The 18014-nt window shown below is 45.2% G+C and overlaps 1 long non-coding RNA gene across 1 annotated transcript in view; it reads left to right on the top strand.

Moving 5' to 3' along the window:
- Window positions 1–15440, top strand: part of LOC142599235 (uncharacterized) — a 911312-nt gene extending 895872 nt beyond the window's left edge. The window contains exon 3 of the long non-coding RNA XR_012832858.1: window positions 14926–15440. This is a non-coding gene — a long non-coding RNA (uncharacterized LOC142599235). The remainder of the gene's footprint in view (window positions 1–14925) is intronic.
- Window positions 15441–18014: the final 2574 nt, after the last annotated feature.

Here is an 18014-nt window from a genome sequence, read left to right as displayed (position 1 = left end):
CCCCACCGTATAATAAACTGCCAGAAGATGAGAAGCCATATGCCCTGTTCACTGATGGGTCCTGTCGCATTGTGGGAAAGCATCAAAGGTAGAAGGCCGCTGTATGGAGTCCTACACAGCGAGTTGCAGAAGCTGCTGAAGGAGAAGGTGAATCGAGCCAGTTTGCAGAGGTGAAAGCCATCCAGCTGGCTTTAGATATTGCTGAAAGAGAAAAGTGGCCAGCGCTGTACCTCTATACTGACTCATGGATGGTGGCCAATGCCCTGTGGGGGTGGTTACAGCAGTGGAAGCAGACCAACTGACAGCACAGAGGCAAACCCATCTGGGCTGCCCCATTGTGGCAAGATATTGCTGCCCGGCTAGAGAAGCTGCTTGTGAAAGTACGTCATGTAGATGCTCACGTACCCAAGAGTCAGGGCACTGATGAACAGCGTACAACAATCCAGCAGCACGCACCATTGCTCTTGCCCTGATAGACTGTAATGATAGATGGAACCCAAAGCCATGGACTTAATGAACTCGATGGACATTTTAGAGCGATGGCCCATAGACTAAGGGAATGATATCTGTGAATAATCTGGGCATCACATAGATGGTATAGAATAATGGGTGGATGATGTCCTGGTTCTCGCTAGGATAGAGTTAATTTTCACAAGGAGCCAGGACAGGTGAGCCAGGCTGGCCAGGGGGTTATTTCATACCATGTGATGTGATGCTCAACATGAAAGGAGGCTAGTCGGGGAGGGGTGGGTTCTGAGTGGCTCTGGGAGGGGCTGAGTGTCAGTGGGATCAGTAAATTGCTTTCTGTTATCACCCATTGTGAATATCTGTTATCAGTACTGTTGTTGATTGTTTCCCTCTCCCTTGCTTTCGCAGTAAACTGTCCTTATCCCAACCCTCGAGGCTTTGCCTTTGTTTTTCCATTCTCCTCCCCATCCCACTGGGGGAGGGGTGAGCGAGTGGCAGTGTGGTGCTCAGCTGCCGGCTGGGGCTAAACCACATCACAGAGTTATGGTCCCTTTGCATGCAGTGGGTATAGTCAGTGTGAATAGACAGTTTTGTTTTACTATCTGATGTCCACATCGATATTTACTCCTAACATACTTGCAAGAGCAAATATTGCTACTCTGTTTTCCCTTAGTCAACTTTTTCTAGAGGGTGTGGTTTGTGGTGAATTTAGTGCATTTACAACATTGCAGAAATGTATGATACAAATGACTGAGTACACATTCATGGCTCGAAGGACCTTCTAATCTCCACTGAAAGTCAATGTGTAGATCAGATCGTTTTTCACTCATACGGGGAGAGCTGGAGGAACTGAAAAATAGCAATAATGTATTGAATTTCCAGTCCAGTTATAGAATAGACAACCTATTATCTAGTTCAGAGAAAATTTTATATCACTTAAACCTTTAGTTTTTTTTTTTAACTTTTATAAAAGTTCAGCCTTTGTTTTTTTCATCTGACTCTCAGCATAAGACTCCCCTGTGATTGTCAATGGGTTGATACTGGGGAATCCTTGATTAGAAAAAGAAAGAAAAAAAAAATAAGGTCCTCTTCTGTATTTTTCTCAAAATCTTAAGTGTAATCAAGAATATGATGTGTTGCTTTATCTTATCCATTTCATAGGTATACATGCATGAAAATATTACTGCAAATAAGCTGTGATGTGAGTTTTTAGTCAGCTATTCCACATTACTGGGCTACATCCAGCCTCTTCCCTCTGTCAAATGTAAGATCTCCTCCTACTCGATAGATGAGAACTAGGGTACTTAGTGAAGCTGTGTATGCACGTATGCTTACCAGGTACTTAACAGATTTAATGCTGTACCTTTGCCAGTAATTTATAATTCTGTATTGAATTTACATTCAGCACTTGATTCATCATCATTTCGAGTAAATGGATGTACCCCATTGGGTATTGGCCTTGACCTTGAGTGCACTGCAGTTATACATCTTTCTTCTTGTGACACTCTCAAATCAGCCTGGATGATAGCCAGACAGTTTTAAAACCATATACATGTTTTCCTTTAGAGCCTTACATGTAATCTCTGATTAAACTTTTCAGTTTTCTATTTAGATTCTATCATAATAAATTGATATGTATGAGACTGCGATGGGAGGCTGTAGAATTTCCATCACTGGAGGATTTTAAGGACAAGTTAGAGAAACATCTGTCAGGACTGGTTAGGTATAGTTGATGTAACCTGGAGGTAAAATAGGTGACCTTCTTAGTCCATTTTTCCTCTTTTTTATTTGATTTTACATTTGGCCACTAAGAATATGTTTAGAAAGACAATGACTTTATTTTTCAATATGAACTCTTCTTCCTAAAGTAAACTAAAATGCCATTCTTCATTTGTTTGTTTTTTCCATATGGGTAATTCAGAGTGTCAGGATATTCTGTTCCAGCAGTTTTCAACTAAAAACTTAATCTGGGATTTTTTTTTTGCACAGACAACCTTTTCCAAGGTGATTTCCAGCCCTCATGTAATATGGGCAGACCCAGTTTCCACATATTATTCCTTTGCAAACACTGCAAAAAAGGTCATCTCCTTTGTTTCTACATTACCCTGCTGGATGTCTTCTACATTACGGAAGTGGAAATAAAATTAGAAGAAAAAAGCAATTAAAGCAAACTGAACTCCACCTAAGCCAAGGCTTAATACCAAAGCAGAAAGTACATGCAAATAACCTAAAGTAAAAATTACTGCTGCCTTCAATGGACTCAAAGAGGGGAGTGAATGGAAACAAGTACACGTGCGGCGCAGCAGGTGAACCTTCTCCTCCTCACTCACCTCGCCTTCCCATGTACCCCTGTGCAACAGGTACGAGGCTCTGGCTGTGGAAGGCCACTCGAGCGAGGATATGGATGACAGTCAAGCTACTCCAGAGGTAGCACCTAGGCCCAAAAGGCCCATGCCTCGGGTCGTGACCACCCCAACAAAGAAGAAAAGCAGAGTGTGGTGGGTTGACCATGGCTGGGGGCCAGGTGCCCACCAGAGCCGCTCTATCACTCCCCTCATTCACTAGACAGGGAAGAAAAAGTATAACGAAAAGCTTATGGGTCGAGATAAGGACAGGGAGAGATCACTCACTAATTATCATCACGAGCAAAACAGACTGAACTTAGAGAGGAAAGTAATCTAATTTATTACTAGGCAAAACAGAGTAGAGGAATGAGAAATAAAATCAAATCTTAAAACACCTCCCCCCACCCCTCCCATCTTCCCGGGCTCAACTTCACTCCCGGCTTCGACCTCCACCCCCCTCAGAGGCACAGGCGGACGGGGAGTGGGGGTTATGGTCAGTTCATCACACGTTGTTTCTGCCGCTTCTTCATCCTCAGGGGGAGGACTCCTCTTAATCGTTCCCCTGCTCCAGCATGGAGTCCCTCTCACGGGAGACGGTCCTTCACGGCCTTCTCCAACGTGAGTCTCCTCCATGGGGTGCAGACCTTCAGGAGCAAACTGCTCCAGCGTGGGTCCCCCACAGAGTCACAAGTCCTGCCAGCAAACCTGCTCTGGCGTGGGCTCCTCTCTCCACGGGTCCACAGGTCCTGCCAGGAGCTTGCTCCAGCCTGGGCTTCCCACGGGGCCACAGCCTCCTTCAGGTGTCTCCACCTGCTCTGGCATGGGGTCCTCCACGGGCTGCAGGTGGAATCTCTACACCCCCTCATCCTTCCTCCATGGGCTGCTGCAGGGGGACAGCCTGCTTCACCATGGTCTTCACCATGGGCTGCAGGGGGATCTCTGCTCTGGTGCCTGGAGCACCTCCTCCCCCTCCTTCTGCACTGACCTTGGTGTCTGCAGAGTTTCTTACATCTTCTCACTCCTCTCTCCGGCTGCAAAATCTCTCTCTAACTGGTTTTTTCCCTTCTTAAATATGTCATCACAGAGGCGCTGATTGGCTTGGCCTTGGCCAGTGGCGGGTCCATCTTGGAGCCGGCTGGCATTGGCTCTATCAGACACAGGGGAAGCTTCTAGCAGCTTCTCACAGAAGCCACCCCTGTAGCTCCCCCCGCTACCAAAACCTTGCCTTGCCACGCAAACCCAACACAGAGAGTTATAGTCATAGGGGACTCCCTTCTGAAGGGTACAGAGGGCCCGATATGCAGGGCAGACCCTCCTCTCAGAGAAGTCTGCTACCTCCCCGGGGCCCGTGTTAAGGACATTGCTAGGAAACTCCCCAGCCTGGTGCAGCCCTCTGACTATTACCCACTGCTGCTCCTCCATGTGGGTGGGGATGAAGCAGAGACACATACCACGAAAGCGATCAAAAGGGACTTCAGGCTCTTAGGACAGTCACTGAAGGATTCGGGAGTGCAGATAATATTCTCCTCCCTCCTTCTAGTTGAGGGCAGCAATGTTGGGAGGAACAGGTGGACGCAGTCCATAAACACATGGCTCCGTGGCTGGTGTCAACGCCACAACTTTGGGTTCTTTGACAATGGGGTGGCCTACATGGCACCGGGCTTGATGAACCCTGATGGGATTCATCTCTCTCAAAGGGGGAAGAGGATCTTTGCCCAGGAACTAGCGGGGCTCATCGACAGAGCTTTAAACTGGGCTCAAAGGGGGAGGGGGATAACATCAGGCTTGCCAGCGACATGTTGTGGGATGATGTGCCCAGGTTGGAGGGATGGGGAGCTGGCGAGGGCCCTCAGCCTACTGCTCAGAGACGTGCTGGACACACTACAGCACGCTCGAAGCCTAGAGGAGACGAACCGGGGGCTCCGGATGCAACAGGAACCAACGGGGTAACACTGGGAAGTTGCATCAAAAGAATCCCAGCCACCCCAGCCAATAAGTCTGCCTCATCGGGGGCACAACTGAAATGCCTCTACATGAATGCACGGAGCATGGGGAATAAACAAGAGGAGCTGGAGACGTGTGTGTGCCTGCAAGGCCATGACCTTATTGGCATTACAGAGACGTGGTGGGATAGCTCCTATGACTGGAGTGTTGGGATGGAAGGGTACAGCCTCTTTAGGAAGGACAGGCAGGGCAGACGAGGAGGGGGCATCGCCCTTGTGAGGCTCTGATAACAAGTGAATGTCCCAAACACCCGTCTTGACATGGACAGGGATGGGCTGATGATGACCAGGGAGTGCTGAACAAGGACGGAGCCTGCGGAGGCAGGATAACGTCTTGTGAGACCACTCCTCTATTCCTGAAACACGTAAACAATGACCATCTGTGCTCTCTGCACCATGTGCCTGTGACAGATCACCACTCGCTTGGTCAGCCCTGAAGGGGGGGGGGCAGTGAGTCCCCAGGACCCCCACAACCCACCGACTCATTTCTAGAACATTTCTGAACATTCCTGAGCACATACTGTGCCTGCTCAGTGATGACAGACCCCCGCCTATGGGGCGGGCACATCGGGTTATAAAAAGTGGAAACATAAGTTTTTGGCGCACACCCACCACCTGAAGACTACAACTACGAGCAGAGAACATCGCTGGATCAAAGGGTGGTGATATCTTTTCTCTCTCTCTCTCTCTCTTTTCTTTCTCTCTTTCTTTTCCTCTCTATTACTCTCTTTGTCTCTAACTTAATTTTCGGCACATTAGGGTAATATTGTCACACGTTTTGCTAAACGCTTACCTTTCATAGTTCTGCTAAATTTTGAGCATTGTTATGACCTTTGCCAAGCCTCTATCTTTTGTAGTTCCACTGAATTTTAAGTAAATTTGTAGTTGGTTTGAACCTCTGAAGTAATTGTCATTACTTCTCATTACTGTGCAGAGAATTAAAAAGTTAACCTCACCCCCTGAGTGGGACGGGACAGCCCTCTATGTCAATGACCAGCTGGAGTGCATGGAGCTCCACCTGGGGATGGATGAGGAGCCCACCAAGAGCCTATGGGTCAGGATTAAAGGGAGGACTGGGGCAGGGGACATCACAGTGGGGGTCTGCTACAGGCCACCTGACCAGGGGGACCGAGCAGATGAAGCCCTCTATAGGGAGATAGGAGCAGCCTCATGCTCACAAGCCCTGGTCCTTATGGGGGACTTCAACCACCCTGACATCTGCTGGAGGGACAATGCAGCTGAGTGCAAGCAATGCAGGAAGTTCCTGGAATGTGTGGATGACAACTTTCTCCTCCAAGTGATAGAGGACCCCACGAGGAGAGGTGCCATGGTGGACCTTATTCTCACCAACAAGGAGAGGCTGGTGGGGGATGTGAAGCTCAAGGGCAGCCTTGGCTGCAGTGACCACAAAATGGTGGAATTCAGGATCCTCAGGGCAGCGAGGAGGGCACACAGCAAGCTCACTACCCTGGACTTCAGCAGAGCAGACTTTGGCCTCTTGAGGGATCTGCTTGGTAGAATACCATGGGACAAAGCCCTGGAAGGAAGAGGGGCCCAAGACAGCTGGCTAATATTCAAGGGTCACCTCCTCCAAGCTCAGGAGAGATGCATCCCAACAAAGAGGAAGTCAGGCAAAACCACCAAGAGACCCCCATGGATGAACAAGGAGCTCCTGGGCAAAGTCAAACACAAAAAGGAAGCCTACAGAGGGTGGAAGCAAGGGCAGGTAGCCTGGGAAGAATACAGAGAAACTGTCCGAGCAGCCAGGGAGCAGGTTAGGAAAGCCAAAGCCCTGATAGAAATTAGTCTGGCCAGGGATGTCAAGGACAACAAGAAAAGCTTCTATAGGTATGTTAGGGATAAAAGGAGGACGAGGGAAAATGTGGGTCCCCTCTGGAATGAAACAGGTGACCTGGTTACCCAGGGTATGGAGAAGGCTGAGGTACTCAATGACTTCTTTGCCTCAGTCTTCACTGGCAAGTGCTTGAGCCACACTGCCCAGGTCACAGAAGGCAGGGACTGGGAGAATGCAGAACCGCCCACTGTAGGAGAAGATCAGGTTCGAGAATATCTAAGGAACCTGAAGGTGCACAAGTCCATGGGACCTGATGAGATGCATCCGTGTGTCCTGAGGGAACTGGCAGATGAAGTGGCCAGGCCACTCGCCATCATATTTGAGAAGTCCTAGCAGTGCAGTGAAGTTCCCACTGACTGGAAGAGGGGGAACATAACCCCCATATTTAAGAAGGGAAAAAAGAAAGACCCAGGGAACTACAGGCCGGTCAGTCTCACCTCCGTGCCTGGCAAGATTATGGAGCAGACCCTCCTGGAGACTATGCTCAGGCACATGGAAAATAAGGAGGTGATTGGTGACAGCCAACACGGCTTCACTAGGGGCAAATCGTGCCTGACAAATTTGATTTCCTTCGATGATGGGGTTATAGTGTGGGTGGACAAGGGAAGGGCAACTGACGTCATCTCCCTGGATTTGTGCAAGGCATTTGACACTGTCCCGCACGACATCCTTGTCTCTAAATTGGAGAGACATGGATTCGATGGATGGACCACTCGGTGGATAAGGAATTGGCTGGATGGTCGCACTCAAAGAGTTGTGGTCAACGGCTCAATGTCCAAGTGGAGAACAGTGACGAGTGGCATTCCTCAGGAGTCGGTACTGGGACCGGCACCATTCAACATCTTTGTCAGCGACATGGGCAGTGGGATCGAGTGCACCCTCAGCAAGTTTGCCAATGACACCAAGCTGTGTGGTGTGGTCGACACGCTGGAGGGAAGGGATGCCATCCAGAGGGACCTTGACAGGCTGGAGAGGTGGGCCCGTGCAAACCGCATGAAGTTCAACAAGGCCAAATTCAAGGTCCTGCACATACGTTGTGGCAATCCCCAGCACAACTACAGGCTGGGTGGAGAATGGATTGAGAGCAGCCCTGAGGAGGACTTGGGGGTATTGATTGATGAGAAGCTCAACATGAGCGGGCAGTGTGCGCTTGCAGCCCAGAAAGCCAACCGTGTCCTGGGCTGCACCAAAAGAGGCGTGACCAGCAGGTCGAGGGAGGTGATCCTGCCCCTCTACTCTGCTCTTGTGAGACCCCACCTGGAGTACTGCGTCCAGCTCTGGGGGCCCCAGTACAAGAGAGACATGGAGCTGTTGGAGCGAGTCCAGAGGAGGGCCACGAAGCTGATCAGAGGGCTGGAGCACCTCTCCCATGAGGACAGGCTGAGAGAGTTGGGGTTGTTCAGCCTGGAGAAGAGAAGGCTCCAGGGAGATCTAATTGCAGCCTTCCAGTACCTGAAGGGGGCCTACAGGCAAGATGGTGAGGGACTGTTTATCAGGGAGTGTAGTGACAGGACAAGGGGTAATGGGTTCAAGCTGAAGGAGGGTCGATTTAGATTAGATGTTAGGAAGAAATTCTTTACTGTTAGAGTGGTGAGGCACTGGAACAGGTTGCCCAGAGAGGTTGTGGAGGCCCCATCCCTGGAAGTGAGGGACCAGGTTGGATGGGGCTTTGGGCAACATGGTCTAGTGGAGGGTGTCCCTGCCCACAGGAGGGGGTTTGGAACTAGATGATCTTTGAGGTCCCTTCCAACCCAAACCGTTCTATGATTCTATGATTCTATTAACAAAGAAGGTTTTTTTATGCATGCAAACTTGAGTTGCTGTGTGCACACCAGCTTTAGGGTTATGTGAGATCGAAGTAGCACGTAATTTAAGGACTCTTCACTGTCTTTCCCTCAAACCTAGATTTTCATAAAATAATACATAGAACAAGGAAGACTACCCCTTGGTAAGGATTTCAGGACTAGAAAATGTGCATTAAGTGTTTGCCTGGGTTATTATGAAGGACCTTTTAAATTAAGAACAGGCTATTGCTTTTTTTGTTCATACAATGACAATATTCAGGAAGATTCAGTGGGTTTCTTCCCAGATAACACACAAATGCTCTGATCAGTCCAACTGATATCTTAAAAATATTTTGAGCAACCATTTATAAAATGGTTCTTATATAAGGACCAAGCACCTTTCTACATCTTTTTTTGCATCTTGTCACTACAAAGAAGTTAATTTCACTATAACTGATGATGTTAGGAAAAGTTTTGCTCTTTGTGATGAGTCCCTAATTTAGACAGAGTGCTGAAGTAGAGTTGCCTACAATTTTACCTTTAACTGAACACATTGAAACCACCAATTGCTTTCAGTCTCTTGAAGTCAGACTTTCCTAGAAAAAAGGTCACTTCATAAAATGGAGAAAGCTGAGTCTTCCTGGTGAAAAGCTTTATATCAAAAGTTTCAAAACAAATCTCCTCTGCCTGCTGTCTGTTCTTTTTCCCTTGATCTCACCCCAGTACCTTTCCCTGGTTTCCTTGATTGCCTGAAACTCTTCACAGTTCCCTTTAGATCACTAAGGAAAGGTGTTTTTTGGGGTGGTTTTGTGCTTTGGTTTGGTTTTTTTCTTCCCCTCCTCTCCTGAGCTTGTGGGCATATCTGTTTCTGCAGCTCAGGTGGGCTCAGCCCTTCCCAAACTCCTTCCCACTGACTCCTGTGGTCCTGCCCAGCATGCAGCCCTTGGGAGCAGCCAAATAGGCAGCCTTGTGACCCCCTAATAACTAATAAAACAGATGTGATACATTATGTTGTTTTTATTTTATTTTATTTCCAGACAGTTTCACTTCTATTCCCGTTTATGTGGCTTCTTATATTACAGAACAGAAGGTGAGAAAGATGCTTCTCCTTAAAGGAGAATCAATAAGTATTTGTAGTGTCCGCTTTGCGATTCAACATCCTTCTAGTTTAAAGAGAAACATAAATTCAAATCAGAAAAGTCTTTTTAAAGTGTCATTTGCTTGTCAAAGGAAATGATAAAGTGTAGGAAATGTTTCAGGTTTCGTATAAAAGAGCACATCAAGTATCAAGTATGGAATTAGAAATCAGAAGAGAATCTCAACAATGGAAGTTTTTGTGTCCTATTCTTACCAGATCAAGTAACCACTCATTCCGGTGTAATTCAAAGAAATATATTTAATAATCTGCCAGAACTTCATACCAGTTTATCTTACTTTACGTAGTTTACTTCATACCAATTAAAAATGTAACTCCTGATGAATTTGATAATCTTTAATTTAACAGAACTAAGAAATCTCTCTTAACGAAGAAAAATAAGCATCTCCAGAGACTCACTAAAATAAATGCCTAAAATAGATAGGATGAATCACTGCTTGGATGTGACTTTTTCTCTGTTGATGAGGGAGGGAACTTAAACCAATTGCATAGGTTTAGGCATTTTTAGACATTTCACGTTAGTTGAGATGAATCCTATCCTAGATGTTCCCATTAAACAAAGATACACTTTCAGGTTTGATTTTTCTGGATGGAATGTTAATGTCCTTCTTAAAATAAGGATGTCTGAGGTGGAAGGCTGAAAGTCCACACCAGAGGTGACATTAATACAGTGTAAACACAAAGAAAATTTATTTTTTGTTTGCAGAACCATGTTTTTCCAATCAAAACAGAGTGTGAAAGTGTGAAACAAATCAGAGAAAGCACAAGCAGACATACTAAATTAATGCATTTCCTCTCCAGCTTGCCATGATTCATTTTATGTATGAGTCTTCTGTGAGTTGAAGGAGACATCAGAAAAAAACAGACAAACAAATAAACCCACCTTTGAACAAAATACGAGAGAATCCCAGAGACAACAATATGGTGCCACAGGACACAGTACAAGAGACTTGAGGTTTGTGGCTTCAAGTTTTGAGCAGGAAAATTTAGCAATTTCTAAAAGTATTCTGGGATTTTGGGATCAAATCTTAATAACTTATCCTGCCTGTTTTGGTTGCTGGGATTTTTTTTATCATTCATAGGTCAAGTACTCAAGAGTTCAGCCCAGTGTGCTTGCTATTGATCTTTGAAAAATCTGGCCAATTAGACTGAATCTTTTTGGAAGCATATTTTAATACATTTAAAACATTAGCATCCATGCCCCTGGGCAGGAAGGCAGATATAAGAACCACCAGAGGCAAGGGTATATCAAGGTCAGCATTTATAATTTCTGTAATGAATTCTGGACCTTGTACCCAGAAATCTTTAACCAAGGGGCAATCATAAATTAAGGAAGTTAAAACTTGAACATAACTTATGTCCAACAGAAAAGCTCTTTATAACTTGATTCATCTTTAGGGAACACAGCAACTGTTACATAACAGCAGACTAAGATGTTAAAAGAAAGTTTTCTCAAACCAATTTTTCTATAGTCCAGCAATCTGATATCTGTGATTCCAATCATCAGTCTAACGCTCCACTCATAAACTGGTATAATTTATAGGCCTTTGAGGAGTTATGTGAATACAGAACTTGGACAAAATTATATGAATCAAGTGTTGCATTTCTTTTTTACTTTGGGCAAAAAACCCCAAACAAACATTTTAGATATATGTTTATTGAGAGAGTAGAAGAAGAATGTAAAAATTGAAGAGAGTTTCTGACCAAGGGAACACATTATTCCAACATTTGAGGCAGAACATTCAGAAAGGTCCAGAATTTGCCTTTGACAAAGTAATTAAATTTGGCAAGCAAGGGAATTTGCTTCATTCAATCTGATGTTTATAGAGACAGATAGTGTTTTTGCAGTTTGGACATGAGAGAGAATATAAAATGAGAAAGAGACAAGACCTGGGGGAGAAAGTTGTATACTGGTCAAACTCAGAGTTGACAAAACCAGTACAAGGAGTTGTTCATGCTGTAGCATAAAATGCAAGATAAAATGATGCCGAGAAGCACTACTGTATGATGGTTTATCTACCATAGTACTTGCTAAAACAGTCACAATATATTCAAATGGAGAACTAGGCTTTGGTCCTCGGGCACTGGCATAAATAATTTTCATATCTTTGCATATAGGAGGTCAATATTAGCTAAATAAGAAACATTTATCCCTGTAGCTAAGAGAGGCTTAACCAAGAAAGAAAGCTCTCCAAGGAATTTAATGCTTGTTTGTTTTCAGATGCAATTATATGATTTGCAGATTGGGTACAATCCTGGGAAAGAATTGTTTGATCCTGATGCACTTTCTGGAGCAGCTGATAAAGAGAGACAAAGCCAATAGTTTGCATGTGTGGTGGGGAAGTGATCACGTTTGTTCTCATTTTTTTCTCTGTCACCATGTGTGCTGTTTGGGTGACATGGCTGAGCAGCAAGGAAGAGAGCTATCTGCTTGCTGTGCCCAGGCTGCTGCACATGGTGTCAGACTGGCCCCTCTGGGGTGGTGGGGCTTGTGGACTGCTGGGTGGGGCAGACAGAGAGTGAGAGGCCCTGTGAGCCACAGCTCAGCCATTCAGTCAAAGGCTTGGAGGGTTCCCAGCAAGACACAGAGCAGTTGCATAGCCAAAGTGTCAGACAGGCCCATAGGGGACTGTACAGATTTTTCTGAACTACCAGTTGCTCTGAAGGAAGGGAGTAATAAATCCTTTAATTTTCATCTATTTAACCCTGATCTTTTCTGTTTAAGAAGTTAGTTATTCTGGAGTGAGATCTGAAAAATCTCTAGATTTATTGATTCAAAAGTCTTGGGAGGTTTTAGGTGTATTCCCTTCGGGAAAATGATGCAGGCAGTTCTACTTCACAGCTCTGCACAACTCAGAGTCCCATCACAGCATGCCAATCAGTTTAAAAAAGAAAAAAAAAAAACAAAACCTGCCTTTCCAATACTGAAGGGAAAGCAGATTGTGATTGCCCAAACTGCTGTTGAGAATAAGTCACAGAAAAAAAAATTAAGAGTATTTGGATAGTGTAATCATAGCCTTTACTGTCTCTCTGAGAGACAGCTGCCAGGTCTAGCTGGGATTTTTCTTAAACACATCTGCATGGTGCTTTCTGAAGTGTAACAAAGAGATGTTTAATGAACTCACACAGAGATTATTTGGGAACAGAAAAATATGAAAGATGGTGAAGATGGTTTATGCAGGTTGGGCTATTGAGGAATCCTCACAAAACCTAACTCTACTAATAAATCAGTGATGAGTTCATGCATGAGACTGATTTATATAATTTCCCTGATTTATATTGATTAGGTAGTACTCAATAGCTTACTGTGGCTATTATACCTAGTTTCATAAGGTAAGCCTTTCATTTTGATGTTTGACAACAAACTACATGACTTTAAGCTGCTCATAGTAAGACTGGACATAAATATATATTGCAAGTCCCAGCTATCCCAAGTGATCCAAGAACCTGGTGGAAAACAATAATGCACAATAACCACTGAGTTACACTGTGCATGGACAGACCAAGAAGGAGTGAATGCAGAATAGTTCTCCCAACTTTCTCTTCTGTTGAAAATTGATAATAAGACTTGCTAGCACCACTGCTACCTAATAGGAGCTCCACTGAGGTCTTGCAGATATAAAAGAAAACTGAAAAAATCTTCTAATTTATTGCCTGGAGCTGACACAGCTTCGTAAAAAAAGACACTGTACATCTTTCTGTGATGGAAAAGAATGGCACAGACCCCTGTGATAAAAAAAGCAAAAGAGACAAATGGAAAAAAGGGCAACATCTTCTCTCAATGCAATAATAGCAGAAGAACAGAGAGAGGTCTGAGCTGTCTCTTTTGTCGGTGAAGGTTGAAGCCAGAAGCAGCTCCAGCAGCTTGAAATAGCTGAGCCTCAGGGAATGCCATCACCAGAATTGGTGGCCTGACTGCTCCCGGGCAACTGATGTGCTGACCACCACGGAAAGCATCGCTGCACCACGGGACAGCACAAGCAGCATGGTATTTAATAAGTATTCCCAGTTATTGTACTCGAGAAGTTAGCAATAGGTACCAATTTTAAATTCTATACTTTGCTAGTTGTGTTTTTGTTCTGCTAAACTGGGAAAACCAGATAAAGGAAATGCCATCTTTGAAAAGTTCTGGTATGAGCTATTTGGCACTGAGATCATTAACAGCACAGAATACAAGTCCTCAGTTTTTTAAGAATATCTTGAAGATATTTTTATATCTTTATGTCAGATATATCTTATATTTTTTATATAACTTTTTTAAGTAACACTGTGGAAATGTAGACTCCATCCAGAGCTGATGATGTAAATTCCTGATGAGTAGACTGAAACCCAACTTGTGCCAGCACAGCTACACTTGTGAGATAATTTGGCAGGATGTGGTAGGCTGCAAACTGAACAGAGCCAGGGCAAGGGTTCCAGCTCTGGCCTCCAGTTATCCATTTTGCTTAATAGTTATGGTGAGATGAACAGTTCAGAAACTGTTCTCATTAGTCAGTACGGACAAGGCTGCTCTGTACAGAGATACACAAGGTGTGCCAGGACACTCACCCTTAGACTGGCCACCTTCCCTGGTGAGATTATCTACCTTGTGTCTATGTCCTGGTTTCAGCTGAAAGGATTGATTTTTCTTCATAGTAGCTAGTGTGGGGATATGTTTCGGATTTGTGCTGGAGACAGCATTGATAATATAGAGATGTTTTTGTTCTATGGACCTATTGTTGAGCAGTGTTTACATGGGGCCAAGGCCTTTTCTGCTTCTTGCACTGCCCTGCCAGCGGGATGGCTGGGGGTGCACAAGAAGTTGGGAGGAGACACAGACAGGACAGGTGACCCAAACTGACCAAAGGGATATTCCATACCATATGACATCATGCTCAGTTTATAAGGAGCTTGGAGGAAGAGAGGGGAGGGGGCGGCGGCGGTGTTCGGAGCGATGGCGTTTGTCTTCCCAAGTAACCGTTATGCGTGACAGAGCCCTGCTTTCCTGGAGATGGCTGAACACCTGCCTGCCCATGGGAAGTGGTGAATGAATTCCTTGCTTTGCTTTGCTTGTGCGCGCAGCTTTTGCTTTACCTATTAAACTGTCTTTATCTCAACCCACGAGTTTTCTCACTTTAACTCTTCCAATTCTCTCCCCCATCCCGATGGGGAGGAGTGAGTGAGCGGCTGCGTGGTGCTCAGCTGCCAGCTGGGGTAAAACCACGACAGTCCTTTTTGGCGCCCAACGTGGGGCTCGAAGGGTTCGAGATAATGACAGATTTGATTGGAATGTGCTGGATTGAATGTATAGCTGTTATTAGCTATTTAGTATTAGCTGTTTAGCTATTAATTGGCAGGCTCCTGTGCTTGCCATGGGGCTTGCTTGCCTTACTATCTATTAGAGTCTAGTGCTCATTATTGGCTGCTTTGTGCTTTCGCTGCTCGCTGTACTGCTGTACTTCTTATCATTTTACTGTGCTGTGCCTGGGAACATTTTGATAACAGCAATGGCGATGAGCCTGGCCTGGCAGATGGCCAGGGCATCGCTGCTGTTTCTGTGCTGCCGTCCTGGAAAGGCTGGAACTCCTGTGTGCACTCAAGTCAAAGGGACTGTGACCTGTGGATGAGTCCACGTGGGAGCAGGACACCCCAAAGCATCTGTGGCTGTGGTTGCGTCTGTGCCGCAGCAGGTATATCTCGAAGTATCTGGGGCCGTGGTTGCGTCTGTGCCGCAGCAGGTATATCTCGAAGTGTCTGGGGCCGTGGTTGCATCTGTGCCGCAGCAGGTATACCTCTGGAAGGACTGTGAGCCAAGGATAAGTCCATGCTGGAGAAGGTACACCTTGAAGCATCAGTGGCTGTGCATGGTTCATGCTGGAACATTTCAAAGTGTGTGGCCATGGACGAGCCCATGATAGGGCAGGTTTATTTCTGAGAGGACTGAAGCGACTGTGACTGTGGGCAAGGCCACGCTGGAGCAAGTGTATCTATGAAGGCATTGTGGCCCATGGAGAAGGCCATGCTGGAACAACAGGTGCACCTCGAAGTGACTGTGGCTGTGGATAAGTCTATGCCACAGCAGGTGTACCCCTGGAGAAACTGTGGCTCATGGATAAGGCTCCGCTTGGAGCAGGTACACCCTTAAAGGACTGCAGTCTGAGGATAAGTTCAAGCTGGAGCAGGGGCAAGGGGAGGTGTTCATTGCAATGGTAAACTTGATGGTCTGACTTGAAGGGACCAGGGGTGGAGATTGTAATGGAAATACCTTTAAATTGTTGTAACCCATGATTTGAGTTGCACGTTACAGGAATTACTGTAGCAGAAATCACCTGAACCAATGGAGAACAAGCCTTACAGGAAGCAGCGCAAGTGCAGCAGTGGACCTGACCTGAGCTGGTTTTGGTGCCCAGTAACTCCACATGTCAACCACCCCTCCTGTCCTGAGTGACCACCATGGTGGATGGAGCCCAAGGTTATGGATTGAGTGAACCCAATGGACATTTTATGGACGTTTATTGACATTTTAAGAGGGTAGTCCACAGACTAAGAGAATGATATCAGCATATTATATCAAGGGATGAGAAGGGTGGTGGTGCTTAATGAGGATGTATTGAATTGTGTGGGACCTGAGCATGACGTAAATAGTATGGAATAAGGGGTGGATAATGTCCTGGTTTCAGCTGAGAGGATTGATTTTTCTTCATAGTAGCTAGTGTGGGGATATGTTTCAGATTTGTGCTGGAGACAGCATTGATAATATAGAGATGTTTTTGTTCTATGGACCTATTGTTGAGCAGTGTTTACACGGGGCCAAGGCCTTTTCTGCTTCTTGCACTGCCCTGCCAGCGGGATGGCTGGGGGTGGACAAGAAGTTGGGAGGAGACACACACAGGACAGGTGACCCCAACTGACCAAAGGGATATTCCATACTATATGACATCATGCTCAGTTTATAAGGAGCTTGGGGGAAGAGAGAGGGGGGGCGGCGGCGTTCGGAGCAATGGCATTTGTCTTCCCAAGTAACCGTTATGCGTGACAGAGCCCTGCTTTCCTGGAGATGGCTGAACACCTGCCTGCCCATGGGAAGTGGTGAATGAATTCCTTGCTTTGCTTTGCTTGTGCGCGCAGCTTTTGCTTTACCTATTAAACTGTCTTTATCTCAACCCACGGGTTTTCTCACTTTAACTCTTCCAATTCTCTCCCCCATCCCGATGGGGAGGAGTGAACGAGCGGCTGCGTGGTGCTCAGCTGCCAGCTGGGGTAAAACCACGACAGTCTACTATCCCCATGGGTGCTGCGTGTCTATGCAAGGCTGCACATCCATGAGATCACTGCTAAAAAGCTGATATACCATTCCAAAAAGGTCTGTAGCTCTCCAAAATGATGTTGGTACTGTCTGCTGCCTGGTTCTAACATCTCCCACCCAGGATCTTCTTTCTTCCCACAGATCCCCAGCACCTAATGAATTTAGACTCATTCTGCTCTCTTTTATCCACATGTATTGACCCCATAAATCTCACTGTCTTGCCAGATTTATGCTATCATATTTGTTACTGTAATGAGTCAATGATGACCACTCTTAGATCGCATATATTAACTGCCAGATAAAACATTTAAGGAATTTTCTTAATGAGACTCTTGCTTTGAGGCCAGGGTAACAATGGATCAGAAGTGCAAGCTTTGCCAAAACACACTGTAAAGCTACATTATTACACAATGGTGATAAAGCATTTATGGAATGATTTTAAATTATGATGATGATCATCTCCTTTGTTCAACACATTTATTAGAATTACTATTCCACCATTAACTACCTAGGTCTCTTGGACATAAAGATAAAGATTCATTTAAATATTAAAATGTTGGAATGAGGCCATAATGACTGAGGAGGAAGCAAAATCCTATACCTGCTCAAACCATGGTGATGAGAAATATCTGAACCCATAGGGTTATTAAGACATAGGTGACTGGGTTTCAGCTGTGCTTTCATTTTACATATCAATGAGGATGCTTAATATTTATCTTTATTCATGAAATTCAGGGGCAATTATCTGGAAATAGCAATTTTTTCCTTGGATTGTTTACCAATTTTTAAGTAATTAGAAGCTAATGCAGGGTTATCTCTTTCCTTCAATTTCCTGCTGTTCAGTACCATCTACTAGGTAATAATTATTGCTAGAAAGTACTTGAATGACTTCTGGTAATTGGAATTTCAGTAAACCTTGACAGGTCATCTAGCAATATTAAGGAGACATCTGAGTCATCGGTCTCTTGACAATCAACTGACTTTTTTCAGATGGCGAAGTCACTACATGAGTTTACATGTTTTTTCATGTAGTGATAAGGATATTTTATCTGAAATGCTTGAGGTGCCCCCTTCTGGGGACCATGGGTACATATTCCTATGCTCAGTCTGGGTTTAGA

This window comes from Balearica regulorum, chromosome W (assembly GCF_011004875.1).
Source record: "Balearica regulorum gibbericeps isolate bBalReg1 chromosome W, bBalReg1.pri, whole genome shotgun sequence".
In the NCBI taxonomy this organism is placed as follows: Eukaryota; Metazoa; Chordata; class Aves; order Gruiformes; family Gruidae; genus Balearica; species Balearica regulorum.
This window is presented reverse-complemented; position numbering and strand designations above follow the sequence as displayed.